A 6,000-nucleotide genomic window follows, 5' to 3' on the forward strand; every position below is an offset into this window, starting at 1 on the left:
AGGCAGATCTATCTGGCAGATTTAAGATGAAAGATCTGGGTGACATTCATTCTATACTAAAGATGGAAGTCCGTCGGAATGGGGAAAGAAAGACGATGACAATTTCCCAGCACAGCTATATTCTGGAACTTTTGAAAAACTTAAAGATGGAAGCATGTGTACCAGTGTCAACTCCACATATGAGATGTGTGGATCTGGTTGCTGAGACGGAGATGTCGGTTCAGAAAATCGCAGTCCAAAAGTTTGATTTTCGGGAGCTTGGGGGGTCACTGCAGTATCTGATGCGAGGAACCAGACCAATAAGTGCAAACGCAGTCAGAAAACTGAGCAAGTTTCTGTCGTGCTACAATGAAAAACACTGTCCCGCAGCTAGGAGAGTTCTGAAATACTTGAAAGGGACGTCAACGTACGGTCTACTTCTTGATGGAACTTCGAGAACGGTGACGTATGAAGTGTACACGGACGCAAGCTTCGCGTGTCAACCCAAAGAACGCAAATCAGTTAAAGGGTATGTAATCACCATGGCTGGCAGCAGTGTCTCATGGTGTAGCAGTAAGCAAGACTCAGTGTCTCTTTCTACTGCAGAGGCAGAACTCATCGCGCTTAGCGAAGGAGCAAAGGAAAGCGAGTGGCTTTGGTATCTGTTAAGGGAGATGGGGTTCCCGCAGGAAATGGCAGTGTAAGATGGTGTGACAGTAAGGCGGCCATTAGTACAGTAAAGAATCATGGGATCACAAAGCTACGAAACATATCGAAATTCGATACTTGTTTACAAGAGACCTTGTAGAAGAGGGGAGGCTAGAGATTCAGTACTGCTCGACTACCGACATGGCAGCAGACATTCTGATTAAAGCTCTACCTACAGGACAGTTTAATAAGCTAAGAGAACTGGTTGGGGTCAAAGACCTAAAGACTGCGGACGACGCTTAGTGGGAGTGTTGAGCCCGGCAGTGGAGCCAACACCAAGGGAGCGCGACAGGCAACCCCCGTATGGGCTGGATTGTACCGTGTGAGACATACTAATTTAAAGTGTATGGGTTCTACTATGCCTATTGAGGTATCTATGTAGTCTACGGTACTCTGACCAGTGATTGGTAGAGAAGCCCCTCTATAATCGAGGCACACACTAGGTGCGAGAGAGGAAGCATGGTGGGCAAGAAGAGAGGACTAGCTCCTCACTTCCTCTTTTGCTTCGGTCTGATCACAACCGTAAGAATAGCAATAGGTTGAGGAATAGGGGTCACTTAAGGAATTAATAGACCAATAAGTTTACATTTAATTTAACAGAGGTGTTACGCCGCATGGTCAACACGGAAGCTACAGGCACGACCTCGATTGGGGTCTCCGCTTGAACAGGTCTATGTTTGCGGTTCTCCATTCCTTAATTTAAACTCAGAATGCTCCACGTTCCCAGCAAGTGTAAGCCAATATTATGTGGACCATTAACATACCGAAAGTACCAGTACCTACAAAAAAACCGTAAATAACTGTTAACCCTTTCGTGAACGCGAGGGTTTGCTTTAAATAAAGTATACTATACAACTCAAGATGTTAAGAGATCAAAGGATGCAATTTGACCTCTTTCATAAGTAACGGTACTGCGGAGGTCATATAGCTATCGCCTTCCATATGATTTTCTATTCCAAAACAAGGTAGGGTGACCATCAAGTGGGGCAAATTGACCCTTTTCATAAGTCACTGTACTTGCTAGAGCATTTTTTGTATTGGTCAAAATAACGACTTTCTGTGAAAAAGATGGTGACTGCTGACGCACTTCAATGTGATTGGGTAATAATCACAAGCGGAGGTTATAGACCGATCTTTCAATCCCACTCTAAAACCATGTGTATAGGGTGTGGGAGCGTAGCCAGTGAACTTGTGCATGATCAGAGTCGCAAAACTCACAGCTACGTGTAGCAAACGCAGCACAGTAGGTTTGACCAAACGTACAGTAGTAAGTACGACAAGCGGCATCGAAAACGGAACAGTGAGTGTGATTAAAACTTTGTATCAGAAAGAATGTAGCATCTGCCTTGCGTTTTGTATACTAATGTAGTGTACATTTGTCTTGATGTTACTATGCAAAATCTAAAACTGCAAAAACAAATGGGCAGCAGAAACCGATCAAATCAGGAACGGCATCAACAGACACAAAAGGTATAGTCGACCTCTTCAAATAGATGGCATATGAGGACCGCTGGTGGATCGCTGTACAACAGAATTGCACCCGTCGAGAAGACTTCGATCCTGATGGCAGTGAGCCGCCAGAACACAAGCAACCGACAGCAGGAATCAAGCGTCACGCATACAGCCACGGCCACAGGAACAGCTGCAATCGTCCACAACTCCGCCGGCAGTGAGCTCGATAATAGAAGCGTGCCCGCCATGCAAGTAGCTGTTTTCAACGCAGATATTCCTGTAGACCAGAGTGTAGCTGGACCCGAGAATGCTGCACGCCTAGACGTTTCATCTGGACAAGCGGCAGATACTGACTCAGCGACTAACGACAACGAGCCTACCACTTCAGGCGCTCAAGTGCACGCCGTCTTAGCAGATCGTCGTTCAACTGGTGAGACGAGTGCTACAGCGTCTGTGGAAGGTTCATCACGACTGGGGAAGCGTGGAAGGCCTAAGGGGTCTAAGAACAAGCCTAAGACCAGCGAAACAACCATCGACGAACCCAAGCCAAAACGTGGTCGTCCGAAGGGAAGCAAGAACAAACCTAGACGAAGTTTAGACACAGCCCTGCACGAGGCTACCCACTCAGAGCTACCTGTATGCGACGTAGTTGTTGCAGAACCGCCGTGCGATGAACTCCCTCCGCCCGTGTCATCACTCGCCCCAACGGCACCTACTGTGGCAGCACAAACTAGTGAGATGTTGTCTGCTACGACTCCTGCTGGTACTAGCGTACCGACATCAAATGTGTCCGTTGGTGAGAGCCAAGCAGCCTCGACGCCATCGCCTGCTCAGCGATCGAGGCGGAGTTCCTCAGCGCAATCACCGTCGATAGCCGCGTTGTATGTGGACACGTTGGTGGCGTTCTCACCCGCTAAGGAAGGTTGGATAACATCGAAGAAGTATGTTGGTGTCGGCAATGCGTACATCATCGGCAGGGTCTGCCGGATAGTAAAGGGGTTGTACCAGGTGCGGTGGCTGGACTCGCAGTTTCAGTCACATGTCGAGAATCTAACACTGAATATGATTCAGCGTGGAAATACAAACTACACCTCATTACATGGTCAAACAGCAGGACCTGGATGGGGGAGCCTTTGTGCAGTAGATCCAGAAGAACGCGTTCAAACTCAATGCCCAGCTGACGGACTTGAGGTGTGCATGGAGTATATGGAGTCGTACGAGCCGCCTGAAATTCGTCCAAGTAATTTCGCGGACGTTGAAACCATAAAGAACTTTCGCTTCGATCCAGAGAGTCAAATGGAGCAGCCAAGTTATAATTACTCTCACGGAGACGCGACAACAAAAACACGCCTTCGCCCCGAGTTTCGCCACATTTTCGAGCACTCAGCGTCTTCAAGTTTCTTCGCTTACATTCCTGTCTCCTTCTGGCAGCAAGTGGTTGGCGAAATGAACACTAATGCTCGCCTAAAGAAAATGTCGATTGGGAAGCCCTTCGCTCTACAAGAGATCATGACCTTCCTGGGGATTCTGTTTTATATGGCGCTTGTTGACAAGGGCGAGTACAGCAACTATTGGGGAACGCAGGTCGAGGATTTTATATTTGGTGGAAGCTCAGTCGGACTTGAGAGCATAATGCCGCTCCGCCGCTTCAAGCAGCTTCGTCAGGCGTTTACGTTCCAGTGTGTGTCTCCCAGTCAGGACAGCGAGGACCAGGCCGCGCGTATTCGTCCGCTGCTCAACTTGCTCAAGGCATTAGGTTCAAAGTACGTGGAAGTTGGTAGAAATGTGGCTCTTGACGAAGCTAGCGTTGCCTGCCGTTCCAAGTATGGCAAACCTCTCATCGTCCACAACCCCATGAAGCCCGTGGGCAAATACCATTTCCGTATCTACATGCTGTGCTGTTCTACGTCATGGATATCGCTAAACTTTCGCTTGCATTGTCAAAGCAGCCTGACTGAGCGTCTCGCTGGTGTAACAACGCCGGAGGTGGCACGGGCGTTGTCAGAAGAGCTTTCAGCATCATCGGTCATTCGTCAGTGCGTGTTGGAGGTGGCTCGACCAATTTATGGTACGCGACGTATAGTGAACTCTGACAATTACTACACCTCTGTCCAGCTTCTTGAGGCACTACGCTTGAAAGGCCTTTATGCGAGAGGAACAGTCCGCAAGTCAAGCGCTCATTTCCCACGTCACGTGTTGATCGAAAAGAAAGAATGTAGCCGAGGAACATCACGACAAGCGGTTTCCAGCGCACACAGCATTGTAGCAGCCTCCTGGTTCGACAGCGCGATCGTTAGTGTAGTTTCAAATGCAGATGCATCTACACTAACAACCGTAGAGCGCCAGGTCAAAGCCACAACGCACCTGGCTTACAGCTTTCCAGCTGCAAGGGACGTCAACAACCTTCAGCAGCTCGAGCGCGTAACAAAACCTGAAGACGCATGGAGGTCGGTGGCGTGGGCAGAGGTCCACACAGCTCAAAAGAAAGCGAATATCCACCATTTGACGTAGCTGTTCCTTCACGTGCTCGACAACAGGCGGCTGAAACAGCACATTATTCCAATAGACAACGGTTGCTTCGGCAAAGGGCGAATCCGACGACAGGCAAATGTCCTCGACGGGTTTGCATACAAACACCGCTCTCTCTCGTAAGGCCCACGCATATGGGCTACCATTGATAGCGTCGATGCCAGCTCGTTGAACGGACTCTTAAATTTCAACGCCAATTTCGCGGTAAATGTCTGTGGCGAGGACCACTTGGGCGACGACATTTCCGAGACCAGAGCCAATGTCCATGAATATATCCCGGCTGTCCATGTAACCAACTTCGCGCAATAGCATTGTGATTCCTACAGGCATTACTTCTCCCACGTTCTTGTATATCGCGTTGCCATCGTAGTTACGAACCAATTTGCTCGTAACACCAGCGAAAACACTGGTGACTACTTGCTCCAATGCCGAAGGCGAACGAGGTGGTGTCAGTGGGTCCGGTCTCGTACTCTGCGTAGTCTCTGAGCTGGATTTGGACTGTGTAATGTATGTGTTCATCGCCGATGAGATGCTCTCAGCGCTTGGTGAAGGCTGTACTGAACTCGTGCTGGCCTTGGGTGAACTGAGGCGCTGTGAGACTTCTGTATTGGGCGGAGATAGTGCTTTGTCTGCGCTAATTGCGCGCTGAGCGGTGGTCACATTTGGTAGTGATGGTGAGGCGTCCGTGCTGAGGTCAGGATGCGGATCCGATATACTGGGTAGGGACGATGAAGTATTCGTGCGGACCACGAGCCGCGTACCTCGAGCTAAACGCGGCGGCGCAGGCGCTGTGGGTATCTGCCAGCGTGCAGCAGCAGCAACGGCGCGTAACTGCCGCGTGATGCGCGGCATTATAATCTCTGCAAAGAAGCTGGGAGGGAAGTCTGCAAGCCGGCTACCATACGTTCTTCGCAGCGATCTTAGACGCTGCTTCAGCGCTGCCGTGGTGTGATTCGTGTGGCACATGCGGTGCGCAACATCGCGCCAGACTATCCGTTTTTCTGCTTCTTCGTACGCTCTTGATGTTTGCACTAGCTGTTTGTCGTCGTTGAAGGAGAAAGTAGTCTGGACCATGTTGAATAATTACGAGTGAGCAAGTGTGGTAAGTTTAGTATTGAATCAATGTAGCCAAACAACTTACTCAAACTATAATATTCGTTGGTTGTCATCCAGTCGATGTTGCAAGTTGCGTAGTACGTCCATATTCCAGAAACGAGCCGACGTGACCTTTTTGATTGGTAGTAATAAAACAAGGTAGATAGCAACTTGAACTTCTGTCAACAGGCGCAATTTGACCCCTTTCATGAGGGTATTACTCGCAGGTTTTGGAAA

Source organism: Phytophthora infestans, genomic scaffold (assembly GCF_000142945.1).
Source record: "Phytophthora infestans T30-4 supercont1.2 genomic scaffold, whole genome shotgun sequence".
Lineage (NCBI taxonomy): Eukaryota > Oomycota > Peronosporomycetes > Peronosporales > Peronosporaceae > Phytophthora > Phytophthora infestans.